This window comes from Protopterus annectens, chromosome 1.part2, assembly GCF_019279795.1.
Source record: "Protopterus annectens isolate FY-2018-M chromosome 1.part2, PAN1.0, whole genome shotgun sequence".
NCBI lineage: Eukaryota > Metazoa > Chordata > Ceratodontiformes > Protopteridae > Protopterus > Protopterus annectens.
The window spans coordinates 261,983,818-261,998,868 of record NC_056727.1 but is presented as its reverse complement, the minus strand read 5'-3'; positions in this window follow the sequence as shown (position 1 = coordinate 261,998,868).

Here is a 15,051-nt window from a genome sequence, read left to right as displayed (position 1 = left end):
TAAGTTAAAACAATAGGCAGGATGCTTCACTCCAGACTCATCGATGCCAAATTCTAACTTCAAAGGGACAGACATGAAATAATTTTAATTTCAACGTACAGACAAGAAATGCTTGACTTAGCTTTCTTTACAGCAGAAGGCAATGTTGCTACATTGTTTTAAGTTCAACATTTCACAGCATATTCTTTCATTTAAGAAAACAAGCCTGCAGTTCAACATTTATATTTACAAATGACAGAATTATCTGCACAATTCTATCTGGCTAGGTTGGCAGCCTTCACATTTCTCCAACCCCCCCCCCCCCCCAGAAAACTCAAGCTAGTTTTTCAAGTAACCCTTGAGAAATGCTGCTTGAGAGGGATAGGTCTATCTGAGTGTACCTTACCCCATTCCCTGTCTTGACAGCCCATCTGCATTGGCATTGCTAATCCCACTGCTGTGATGCACTGACATATCATATGCTTGCAACCCCAGGCTCCATCTTAGCAACTTGGCATTTTGCTGGCTGGCTAGGTTTAACCATGTTAGGGGGTTGTGATCTGTCATTACGGTGAATTTCCTTCCATACAGATAAGGCTGAAGTTTCTGCAGTGCCCACACTATGGCTAGACATTCCTTTTCTACAGCTGCATAGCATTCCTCCTTGGGTTGGAGCCTATGACTATGATAAACCACTGAGTGCTCTTCCCCCTCTGAAGAAATCTGGCTAAGTACAGCCCCCACCCTATGGTTCAAAGCATCCACCTGCACAACAAATTCTTTGCTGTAATCTGGACTGGCTAACACAGGGGGTCCTCCCAAAGCTTCTTTAAGCTTCCAGAATGCCTGCTCACATACTGGGGTCCACACTAGCTTATCTGGCCTGTTCTTCCTTGTCAGGTCTGTGAGGGGAGCAGCTATGGTACTATAACTGGGGACGAACTTTCTGGAGTATCCTGCTGTCCCAAAAAATGCCCTCACCTGCTTTTTGGTAACAGGTGCAGGCCATGCCTGAATGGCTTCCACTTTGGCAGGTTCTGGCCTTATCTTACCACTCCTCACTCTATGTCCTAGCTAGGAGACCTCTGCCATACCCACCTGTCATTTGCTCAGCTTAATGGTCAACCCTGCCCACTGTAGTCTGCCCAGGACCTCTTGACATGCTGAAGGTGCTCTGGCCAGGAATGGCTGTAGATGGCAATATAATCTAGGTAAGCAAAGGGCAAAGCCTCCTGCTCCTGCTAGGATATGATCTACCAGCCTCTGGAAAGTCACTGGGGCATTCTTCATCCCAAAAGGCATCTTTGTGAACTCATACAAGCCAAAAGGAGTCACAAAGGCTTACTTCTCAATAACACTGGGAGTCAAGGGCACCTGCCAGTAACCCTTGGTAAGATCAATAGTTGTAAGATACTTAGCCCCACCCAGCTGTTCTAGGGCCTCATCTGTCCTAGGCATGCGGTAAGCATCTGACTCTGTGTGACTATTTAATTTCCTGTAGTCCACACAGAACCTGGTGCTGCCATCCTTCTTTGGCACCAGCACCACTGGGGAGGCCCAGGGACTGTTGGAATCTTGAGTCACCCCTAGTTCCAATATCTCTTGTACCTCCTCCCTCAGAGTTTGACTGACAATCTCAGGCACCCTATAAGGGGCCTGCCTAATAGGCCTTTGGGGTCCTGTATACACCTGGTGCTGCACCAGGTGGGTGCACCCTGATTTCCCAGTGAAAATGTCCCCGAATTCCTGCAACACTGCTTAGATTTCTCAAACCTGGGTAGGAGATAGCTGCTGGGACATTGCTACCCCTTCCACTGAGGTGTCAGCCCGAGCCTCACTGGGGAGATTAGTCCCCAGATCTCCCTCAGACTCCTCCTGCAATCCACTGCAAATGTTCAACACAAGGGCCTCCCTATCATGGTAAGGTTTCATCATGTTAACATAGTACAATTTGTGCCCCTGCCTTCTGCCTAGCAGTTCCACCATGTAGTTAACATCACTTACCTTTCTTACCACCTTGTAGGGTCCCTCCCAAGCTGTTTGCAGCTTGTTGTGTCTGACAGGAATGAGAACCATTAACTGCTGTCCCACAGCATACTCTGTAGCTCGAGCATTCCTGTCATACCACACCTTTTTCTGTTGCTGGGCTTCTGCCAGGTTCTCTTGGGCCAAGCCCATGAGTTCCCTGAGCCTTGTCCTGAGGTTTAGGAAGTATGCCACAACAGAATCCTTGTGAGACTCACATTCACCTTCCCACTCACCTCAAATTAAATCTAGAGGTCCCCTCACCCTATGCCCATACAGCAACTCAAAGGGTGAAAAACCTGTGGATTCCTGGGGAACCTCTCTGTAAGCAAACAACAGATGGGGCAAATATTTGTCCCACACCCTCTTAAACTGATCTGCAAATGCCCGTAACATGAACTTGATTGTAGAGTTTAAACTCTCAACAAGACCATTAGTCTGGGGATGGTAGGGGGTGGTCTTCATGTGCTTCACCCCACAGGACTTCCACAGACAAGCCAGCAGGTCTGATATGAAACTGGCATCTCTGTCAGTCAGTATTTCTTTTGGGAAACCTACCCTGCAGAAAATCTCTAACAAAGCATTTGCCACCTTCTCTGCCTCAATGGAGGACAAAGTCACTGCCTCAGGGTATCGTGTAGCACAATCCACTACCATTAGGATATACTTTTTCCCTGTGGAACTTGGGGTACTCAGAGGACCCAAAATATCCATAGCTACCCACTGAAATGGCTCCTTAATCACAGGCAAAGTCATCAAAGGAGCTCTCACCTTGTCTCCTGCCTTGCCTACCTTTTGGCACTGCTCACAGGTCCTGCAATACCCTGTTACATCTCTGGAACTTCCAGGCCAATAGAAGTTCTGCATAATATGCCTCTTCATATGCTTTATGCCCATATGACCTGCAAAGGGAATATCATGGGCTATGGCTAGAAGCGCCAGACGGTAGGCTCTAGGCACTACCAACTGCTGTACTCTCTCACCTTCCCTCCCTCAGGGGTCCACTCTCTGTATAGTAACCCTTTGTCCCAGTATACAAATTCCCCCTTTCCTTGAGTATCAGGTGCCTCCCTAGCTACCTGCCTCAGGCCTTGCAATGTAGGGCCTGACAGCTGAGCCTGTCTCAACTCTCTCCTTGTAACCCTTCCCAGCTCCCCTTCCACAGGAAGTCTGGCATCCTCTTACAGTGGTGCCTCACTGTCAGCTTGGGTACCATTACTCACCTCTACCTTTGCAGTCACTCTGTCTAAGGGACCATCAGTACCCACAAGCAGCTGTGGCTCACCTTCAGTCTCACTGCTACAGTATTGCTCACTCCCTGAAGTAACCACCTCACCAGTCCTGGCTGCAAGTATGCAGTCTGTCTGGGTCTCCCCCATACTACCAGGCCCACATGCTTGTCTCCTAGCCTGACTGCGTGTAACTGCATAAGCACATGGTACTGTCTCATCCAAATCCTTCCCTCTCAGGACATCTGTAGGATGGTAGTTTAGTACCCCTGTTGTCTCAAGACAACCTACTATGGGCGTTTTGTCTTTCCCATTTACTGGCTCCCTCACCTTTTGTTCCCCACCTTGCCTCCATGGACACCTGTATGCCACATGGCCCCACTGGTTGCACTCAAAACATTTAACCCTAGCTCCTGGATGTGTACCTGGACTAGTGGCTTCCCCTGCTACTGGCAGATTCTGTTGTGGCAGGCTGTGCTGCCCACCATGGGTTCCTTTAGACTCATGAGCAGTACTGGGGGTCCCTTTCCTGTGCAGGGCTGCCCTGCTTGCCATGTATAGGTCTCCCTTCTTCCCCAACTCATCTATAATAGCACATTGTCTGTCAGCTAACCAGATCCTCATGTTCTCAGGCAAAGTGCTAAGGGCTTGTTCCCTCATCAAAAGGTCTGCTAGCCCTTTAAAAGTGGTGACCTGACATCCACTCACCCACCTACAGAAATAAGTGCTCAATTCAGCAACATATTCACACACACTTTCATCTGCCTTGCGTCTATGCTCACAAAACTTTTGCCTATACGTTTCAGGTGTTAGCTTAAAAAACTCTAATAGACTAATTTTTATAGCAGTATAATCAAAACATGTAATGCCAAACATTTTAGATAATACAGTTACAGCTTTACCATAGAGTAAGGGGGTCAGGAACTGTACCTAGAGCACTTGGTCGACTTCATACTGTTTACATACCCTCTCAAACATATGAATGAAACTATCAAAATTATCCCCCTCTTTAAAATGCGGAAGAAATTTACTGACCTTTTGTGCTTCTGGGCTCCAGTTACTCCCTTCCCCATTACCTCCATGACTCTGGCGAAGAGTCAGCACCTCCTTCTCATGCTGCCTCTGCTTCTCTTTTTCCTCAGCTTCCAGGCATATCAGTTTCTCATTCTCTTCACTCTCTAGACACCTCAGTCCCTCAGCTGCTTCTAATTCCACATGCCTGGCCTCCAACTCAAGTCTCTTTAGCTCCAGCTGGAGTTTTAAGTCCACTGCAGAAAGGTTGAGCTGTCTATTCTCTGAGGGTATTATATCTCCACTGCCAGTCTGATTGTCCTCCTGGTTGCTGTTTTCTGATGCAGCTGTAACCAAGGCTACAATCAGGTCTGCCTTAGTTAGGTTTCCATGCACCAGTCCCCTAACCTGGCACATCTCCACCAGCTGTCTCCTTGTCAGCTTTCCATACTCCTCTGCTGACATGCTGCCTGCTCACACTGACTAAGCTAACAAAAGAAATAAAACAATTGTGATCTGAACTCTCAGTATTCACTGCATGGCTGTTTTAGAGTACAAAAATACCTTCAAAGCTCACTGTACACAAGCTACAGGATTCACTCTACCCACACCACTACAAGCCAATTAGTATTTGCCAACTAATCAATCTGTGATGTGCATATACGACCACTGCCAAACAATATGTGATGCCCATGCCCTGGCCCAGCAATCAAGGAGTCTCAATCCTCACCACTAACACCAGAGAGGGCATCTCATATATGAAGGAAAGGATAACAAATACACACAGTAAAGTGCAATTTCCCGTAAGACCACACAGAGATCACAGTCAGTCCAGGGCTAGTCGCTCCCTTGCTATTTCTAAAAGAAAACACGAGTCTAATATAGATCCAAAAAGATGCCAGAAATCCAAATAACACGACTCCACAGCCACCAGGAACAAAAAACCAAAAGCTGATGTAGAATGCGAAAATCCTTCATTCAAGTAGGTCCAAGAAGAAATAAACACAAGCGCTTTCGCTCAGGGTAATCCTTAGCTTCTTCAAGTGAGTACAAAAGCATTTGCTGAAGCCAAGCCTTTTTATATAACCATGGGTAACACATTAATTGAAAACAAGTGTTGTCAATCAGTTGTTAGGTTCCTTAAAGGGGCTTTGCATTAATTAAAACATGAGATAAAAACTTATATTGTTAAAAAATATATATATATTTAACAGCTGGATTATGCATATATAATTACAAAACATTAAAAACGCTGTTTCAAATATAATAGAATCAAAATTAAAATAGTTTAAAATACTGCTGTTGGAAACGTTGGAACCTAACAACTGATTGACAACACTTGTTTTCAATTAATGTGTTACCCATGGTTATATAAAAAGGCTTGGCTTCAGCAAATGCTTTTGTACTCACTTGAAAAAGCTCAGGATTACCCTGAGCGAAAGCGCTTGTGTTTATTTCTTCTTGGACCTACTTGAATAAAGGATTTTCACATTCTACATCAGCTTTTGGTTTTTTGTTCCTGGTGGCTGTGGAGTCGTGTTACTTGGATTTCTGGCATCTTTTTGGATCTTCATTGCTGTTTCTTTGCCATGGCTATGGAACAAGAAAGCTTCATCCCTGCAGTTACTCCTGAACTTTTGCAGGGTAATGTAAAGGATATGCCTGTTAGTCGCGCCAAGTTCAACCAAGTCTTGGTTGCACTGAAGGAAATAACAAACTTGCTGAAATCAACAGAGGCGGGTTCATCGAACACTGCCTGCAACCAGCTACACACACCCAAATCAACGGACAATGTGCTTTCAGTTTTAAGGGAATCGGAAAGTGCTAAAGACACAATTTCACCTCCCCACGAGTTACTAAATGTCGGGCTACTTCGTGCCAATAACAGTCAATGTCTAGGCACGCTGAATAGAGTGGACATGGGTGCACGCTCTAAAACAAATGGATTAAACGCTGTCAGGAAGGAAAACAAAAACAAGGATGTGTTTTTTTCGAAATGGGCTGACCAACGTTTCACATTCAGCAAAGGTACTGTTAATTCTCACAATATCTCTAATTTTGAACAGGACATGGATGTTTTCAAAGATAAACTATATGCTTTAAGAAGCACACAGCTGGAAATTGACTATTTAAATGAATGTGTTAGGGTAAAACGTATCCCTAAAGGCTTACGCTTTTTTAAATTCCCTAACCATGTGCAACAGGGAACAAGTTACTACAACAAATTATGTGATTTTTTTGATAAAGCTGGGCTTGAAATGCTCAACTTAATGATTTGTGAATACCAGGTCAAGGCACAAGCACTTTTAAATGATTTGGATATGTTAAACAATAAATTAACTAATGATGTTGATTTTAATGCTTTTAAGCTGGAATATGACAATTTATTTAATAATGTTGATTTATTCTGTGACAAAATACTCAATAGGAAGTTAAGGAAATTGAAAAGAGATCTACTAGAGTATAGGGACGGGGTAGCATACCCAGCCCCCAACCGATACAATAGGGGGGTTTCTTTTAATAACACCAACACTGCTATCATTGATAGGGGTGATGACACTCAAGGGTTAACAGAGGAACCATTAAGGAGAAGTGAGAGGTTAGCGGAAAAAGGTAGAAGGGCTAACACTAACCAGGATTTTCAGCGGAACCCCGGCAGGACCGGGGTTTGGGGGCAGAAACAAGTACCCAGGACATGGATCCCCAGGCATTGAATGACATCCACACTACTGAAGATTTTAGATTTGCAAAGGATGTTGTTTTTAACTTTAATTTTAACCCTGACCCTGACACAATCACTAACAACATAGCAGTACTAGAAGGGAACTGTACTAAACTAAACAAAGATAACTTTACAATATACAACTACACAGATTTAGATCTGGAAGAATGTGCATTTGATGTTTTCACCCAGGGCTTACAGTTTGTTCCTCACAAACCAATGAACTTGACTCAAGCACTTGTAGAATTGAAACTTTTTACTAGAAGTCTGAACCTTACTCAAATCTTTAAGGGGCAAAAAATTGATGACACAGGGTTAACACGCAGTAGTTTAATTAACCCCCCTCTCCACCCAATTATTCTCTTTTTTGAAAAGCTGGTTGAAAACAAGTTTAGAAAATTATCTAAAGACAAACAGTCTTTTTCTGGATGTAACTTATCCATGCAAGAAACTGAATTCATCAATTATCTCAAAAATGAGAACGTCAGGATTATGAAGCCGGACAAGGGTGGAGGGGTAGTGCTCATGTTTACTAGTGAATATGAAGCACACATTTATTCCATGCTCCAGGACAACGAACAATACGACACGGTATCCCGAAATGAAGTCAACATTGCTTTTGCTCAGATCAACTACTATCTTAAAGATCTCTTATTACAGCAAGCAATAAATGAGAGGGTGTATAATTATTTGCATGTAGAAAAACCCAGGCTACCGGTCATGTTCGGGATTCCCAAAATCCACAAGGGAACTTATCCTTTAAGGTTCAGACCTATAGTATCAGGTGCGGGAGGTGTCACTGAGCCCATTGGAAAATTCATCGATCACTTAACCAAGGCTTTTATGCCCCTTCTTAGCCATGTTTGCAAGGACTCCTGGCACTTTCTTCGTGATATTCCTGTTTCCTGTTTTTCGCCTGATTTGATCATGATCACCATAGACATTAAGGACCTCTTTTCGAGCATTCCTCACCAAGAAGGTCTAGAGTGGTTTACAGAATTTCTCAGTAATGAAACCAGCCTCAACAATAAGCTTACAAATTTACTAACGGAGTTGATGGAGATGGTCCTGATGAACAACTTTATTTTTTTCAATGGCGAACTGTTCAGGCAACATAAAGGAGTCGCCATGGGGGCATCTTGTGCCTCATTTTATGCTAACGTGGTGTTGCATAAATGGGAACACACGTTTGTCTTGATACCCCCCTGGCAGCAACACATCCTTTTTTACAGACGCTACCTGGACGACATTTGCATCCTCTGGGGAGGCTCAGAATGTGAGTTCAAAGAATTCTTCCAATACATCAACACCTCGACTGGTTTTCTACAATTCACATACACTGCTAGCCCTCAGGAGCTCCATTACTTGGACATTACCTTGTTCAAGGATTTTAACCAGAATACTTTCCATTCTAAATTATACCGCAAACCCACTTTTTCTAACTCATTATTACACTTTGATAGTGCACATCCCTTATATCAGAAAAGGGGAATCATTAAAGGGCAACTCATAAGAGCGAGTAGAATCTGTAGCACTGATGAGGACTTTGAGTTTGAAGTTAAAACCTTGCGAGCCTTATTCCTGGAAAGAGGATATCCCCTAGAAATGTTTATGGGTTTAGTTGATGAGATCAAAGTATTGAGGAAAACCTTATACACACCTATTTTGGGAAAAGGACCAGAGTTGGCAATCCCACCAACTTCCAGAGTATCCAGAGTATCCAACCACCCTACAAACAGTTTTATATACACCTATTCATCTAGTTCCAAAGAAATGGAGGAAACCGTCAGAAACTACTGGCCGGTTCTAGCCCTTTATGAAGATTTCAAGGACCTTTTACCCCCCCAGACCTAGTTTCGTTAGAAAAAGAGGCATTAACTTCAAAGAAATTTTTGAAAGGAATCCAGATAACAAAAAGAAGGTGAAACAATCTAAGAAGGGCACTTACAAATGTGGCTCTTGTAGTCAATGCCATGCTTTAATGAACGTCGAATCCATGTACATTCCATCCAGGAGGTTTAGGACAAAACCAACTGGTTCCTACTCTTGTGGAAGCAAAGGGGTGGTATACCTGGATATTTGTACCACGTGTTCGAGTTTCTACGTGGGGAAGACTGAAAGAGAATTCAGGAGACGGATCTACGAACACTTATATGACATGGCTAAACAGAAAGAAACCGATGCTTTTTTTAAGCATTCCCTTCTTTGTCCGGGTAGTATCATCAAATTCTTTGTTTTAGAACAAGTGGAACCGGATCTCAGGGGTGGTGAATGGGAATCCACCCTCGAGTACCGTGAACTAGTATGGCAATTAAGGCTAGACGCAGGGAGACCACCTGGATTGAACGGGACTATTAGCATTAAACCCGTATTAAAGCTTAGAAGGGCACGATTATAGTTATTCCATCCTAACCAATTAGTTTTGTTGTCCCACGTTTACATACACTATGCCCTTCTTTTACTACCACTTGGCACTTGCGCATTTTATCAGAACACATGACTTAGGGACCCAAGATTCACTAGTTTCCTTTTCCTTAACTCCCACGCTCTTTTTTTCTTTGGTTTGACAACCTGACACTTGGTCCTAGGGTGCATTTTTGATGTGAACTATGAAAAAGAACCAAGATTCCTATTACAAACCAACATTAAATAAAATGCTCCCTCACACTTCTAACAGAATTTTATCTCCCAGGTTCATCAAAACTCATGGATTTCCAACGTTTCCAACAGCAGTATTTTAAACTATTTTAATTTTGATTCTATTATATTTGAAACAGCATTTTTAATGTTTTGTAATTATATATGCATAATCCAGCTGTTAAATATATATATATTTTTTAACAATATAAGTTTTTATCTGATGTTTTAATTAATGCAAAGCCCCTTTAAGGAACCTAACAACTGATTGACAACACTTGTTTTCAATTAATGTGTTACCCATGGTTATATAAAAAGGCTTGGCTTCAGCAAATGTTTTTGTACTCGCTTGAAAAAGCTCAGGATTACCCTGAGCGAAAGCGCTTGTGTTTATTTCTTCTTGGACCTACTTGAATAAAGGATTTTCGCATTCTACATCAGCTTTTGGTTTTTTGTTCCTGGTGGCTGTGGAGTCGTGTTACAAGTCTAATATAACTTACATATGAGCAAGACAGTGCTGTGAGTTGAATATTCAAGACAAAAATGCTTAATAATCTCTGGTTCTCTCTGTTTAAATTGAAATTGCAGTTCTGATAAACATTGCATATAATTAGACCCTCTTAGTAACAGCCTGCATATCATTGCTGGAGCGTTCCTGTGTCCTGACAGAGTACTCTTCAAACTGTCTGGAGATATACAGAGCTAAGTATATTTTTCTGGCACTTCAGAGTTGTGTACTGTTAATTGTTGTTTGACTAATTTTATATCATTGCTGGCTGACTTCAGAGTTGTGCAGTCATTTTTGCTTCACTGTATAGTTTTTTCAGATCTCTGTTGAAGGTGTTAGTTTTCCCCTACCCACCCTCTCTATTCCCGTCTTGTTGTTTAAATTTGGAGGCTTTTGCAGTTGCCTGCCCCCACTGTAGATTTGATCTGGGACACTCCCCCTAGTCCCATCTCTTTACCTAATTCTACCTAATAGACTCCTTCTGCACTTGTTTTTATTAATTTTTAATTTAATTGCATTTTTTAAACTGTTTGGTCTAACATTGCTACATACTCAAGTGTGCTAGCTTGCACTGCATTTGAATTGTTTTTATTTTACTGTTTTATCAACTTTTCTGTATATAGAGCATCTTCTGCATGGGGACATGCGTGAATGGGTGTACCTTCATTGATGGTTGTGCATCAGGACTGGTAACTCGGCACGTAAAAACCAACTACCAATCATTAGCGGACCGGAGTTCTGCTGTGGCAACCCCTATCCGTGAAAAGCCGAAAGACACAAACAATATATATATATATATATATATATATATATAAATCTAAGCCTGTTTCCTACCTTTCCTGTAACTAGTGTAGTCCAAATTCAGATTTGCTGTATCCAGGACTGTATGTAAGCTTCTGAGCTCCGCTCCCAAGCTTTCTGTGTTGGAGGGAAGCCTTCTAGCTTATCACTGGGAGTGGTAAGCACTAGTTGACCTATCTACCACATAAGGAGTGGTTCTGGCCCAGAAATTGTAGCTATTAGCCATTTGGGCAGTTTTTTCCATCTCTCTCAACTTTCTGATTTAAAAGCCCGCATTTGCACTTGTTTCCCCCCTTTCATGTAACTAGTTTAGTCCAGATACAGATTCTTAGTTTTAGCACTTGAATTTGCTTATTCGTGATCAGCACTTGTTCAGAACTTGTTGTAAGCACTAAATAACCTACTAATTACTACAGCACTCAACCTTCCTCATTACCTAGAGGAAAACAGTTTTGGCACTTGCTTAGAGAAAAACAGCTCTTGCACTCACTTTCCTCACTTATCTAGAGGAAAATAGTTTTTTATTCAGGCATGTCCAAGGGTCAGCTCCCAGTGTTCTTTCCTGTCTATCTAATGAATATGGGCATCTTGGGGCAATGTAAAAATTGCCCCATGTACACAGTCAACCCTCTCCTCCTACCACCCAACACTACAACCTGTGAGAGATGCACTTATCTAGCCAAACTAGAGGTAAAGCTCACTCCAACCAAAACTGAACTTGACAGTCAAGAGGAGAAGGTAAACACTTGCACCACACCACACTCATCACATAGTCTCACTAAATCTACACCACCAAACTCCACACATAGAAACACAAAAACATTTGCGGAGGCTCTCAATAATAATCTGCTCAAGCAACAGAGACCTCCAAAGCAGAAATGCAAGCAACCTCCACCCCCCAACAAAACCCAAATGACACATAGCCCGCAGACTCAGTGTGCCACTCAACCACAGCCAATAAGGCAAAACAATGTACCCAACACACTAGTCATAGGTGACTCTATAGTCAGGTACACTGATGTCCCACTCACCAGGATAAACAAGGAGAAGGTTACTGTCAGCTGGCTGTTGGGTGCCAGGATCCGCCACATAACCCACGCACTCATGTCACTCCACAACAAGTACAAATATGACTCTGTCATTGACCATGTTGGTGTGAATGACCTGAGATGTACCTCCCTGGACTACATGAAAAGAGACATGGAAGAGATCTCCAATCTTGTAGGCCAGGCAGGTATGACCCTAGCCCTGAGTAGCATTCTGCCATCACCCAGAATGATGCCGCAGTACAAGGACAAAATGATTGACTTCAACAATTGGCTAAGCTTCTGGTGTCATTCTAAAGGGATTCAGTATCTGTCTGCCTGGGATGACATGGTCAACAGACCACGATGCTTTGCCAGAGATGGCCTGCACCTATCACCCCTGGGATTCCAGATACTGGCTAAGCTTCTTGCCACCCCTATAGAGCCTTTTTTAGGCAAGGTTCAAATGACAAATTCACCACCGTAACAGGAACAGGCAAGCAAAAACTGAGGGTGATGCTACTCAATGCTAGAAGTCTAAATCTCAAAATGCACACACTCGAGGCTCTCCTTAAAATGGAGAACATCGATATCTGTGCAGTGACTGAGACCTGGCTCAAGGTTCCAGAGAGCACCACTGCAATACCAGGCTATAACTCATATCACACTTTTCGGCCATGTAACCTGGACCAGAACACCAAAGGCGGAGGTGTGTCCATATTCTTTAAGGATATCCACACCTCCAGGCTAGTTGCTCAGCATAATGCAGCCAAGGTTATCCAAGTGCAACTAACTCTGGGCAAAACTGCAATCCAAATTGTAGCTTGCTACAGATCCCCCACCATGCCCCAGGATTCCCACTCCTCTTTTCTTGATGTACTGGAAAATATTAGGGTTCAACCAAACACCCTAATAATGGGCGATTTCAATTACCCCACCATTAACTGGGAAAACTACTCATGTACTAACTCCTTTGCTCAACGCTTTCTGGAATTCATAAACTCCAATGCCCTGGATCAACTTATCCACATCCCCACCAGGGGCAACAATATCCTAGATCTAGTCATTACCAACATGAGTGACCGGTCTTCCACACCTGAAGTCAACGCCTCATTGGTCCGATCTGACCATAAGCTAATTACCCTAGATATCCACATCCTGCCCCCACCCCCCCCCCATTAAAGAAATCATGGTAAAATATTTCTCCAAAGCCAACTTCTTGCCTCTTAAGACAGAAGTGGTGAACGTTATGACACTCATGCAGATGGACAATACAGTTACGACTACTGAATCCTACACAATTGCACTTTATAAGCACTTACACGAGTGCATGGATCGTGCTATCCCAAACAGAACCAAGACACTATCCACCAAAAAAAAGGAAGCCAATCTGGTGGTCCCCTGCCATAAACAAACTGTACAACAGAGGGCAGAAACTGTTGCAAAAGAAAGTAAAATCCCATGAGTGGAGGAGCTCCCTGGTCAGCCTCAGTAAGAAGCTGTGATCCCTGATAAAATCCTCCAAAGCTAGTTACGAAAACAAAATCACCACTGATTCTAAAGACAACCACAAAGCATTCTATAGCTATGTCAAGAATCTCAATGGCAACACTCAGATCTGCTCTGAGTTACAGCACAATGGCACTAAATATACAGACCCAACTGATATTGCCAACATCCTGGCAGATAGGTTCAGTGCTAACTTTAGCCCCCTCTCACCCCCTAAAGAGACGATCTCTATACTGGAAGAATGCAAAGTTCCTGTAATCACAGCTGCACAGGCAAAAACCACACTCTCTAAAGCCAAGAACACAGCATCCATGGGACCAGACAACATCCCAGGCTGCGTTCTACATGAACTACAGAATGAACTGGCACCCCACCTAAGTACCTTGTTCAGTCATAGCCTCACCTCAGGCTTTGTGCCTGCTGAATGGCATACAGCAACGGTTATCCCACTCCACAAGGGGGGAGCCACCACGGACCCCTGGAACTACCACCCCATTAGGCTGACGACTCTGGTCTGCATGGTCATGTAACTTATAAACAAAGACATTGGTAATCTCCAAAATCTGGACCCCACCCAGTTTGGGTTTGTAAAAGGCAGATCATGTCTCCTAAAACTGATAGACTTCTTTGAAGCAGTCACCAAAGCCATAGACGAGGGTAAGGTGGTTCACATAGCCTATCTAGATCTTGCCAAGGCTTTCAACACCATCCCCCACTCTGGAATTATAGATAAACTCACTAAACTAGTTATAAATCCCTATGTCACAGGATGGATTACCAACTGGCTCACTGACAAAACCCACACCGTGAAAGTAGCAGACTCCAAATCCAACTTCAGACCAGTGACAAGTGGAGTATCACAGGGTACAGTCCTGGGTCCTCTCCTATTTGGTATCTACTTCTCTGAAGTACAGGCTAACACAGAAGGTCTTTGGCTAATGAAGTTTGCCGATGACTGCAAACTAGGAGCCATAATCGAAACTCCTAGCGATGTGGACATCTTACAAAAGGGCCTCACTGAGACAGATGCCTGGTGTCAAAGCCATGGCCTCAGGCTCAATGCCAAAAAGTGCATTGTCATCCCCTTTGGTAAAAACTCTGTACCCATGAACTACAACATAGGCAGTAGTATACTTAACACCGAAATTGTGATAAGAGACCTTGGGACACAGGTGGACAGTAGTCTCTCTTTTGATAATTACTTCACCACAGTAGTCAGGAAATCCTTCTACGTGGCACACCTCATCACAAAAGGTTTCTTATCCAGAAAAAAAGAGGTCATTGTTCCCCTCTACTCATCACTCATTAGACCCATTATAGAGTACAACGCCCCTTTAGGTATATACCTCACAAGACATCTACAACAACTGGAAAGGCCACAGAAATACCTCACAAAGTGGATTACCGGCCTCAAACAGATGCCCTACGCAGACCATCTAAAAAAACTCCAGCTTTACTCCATCACATATCGCCTACTCAGAGGAGATCTCTGCCTAACATACAAAGCTATGTCAAACCCAGAGCTGTTGGACATGCTCCACTTAAAGAAATCCCAATCCCTGCGAGCTACATGCTCTAGGGACATAAACCTTGTCACCACAATAA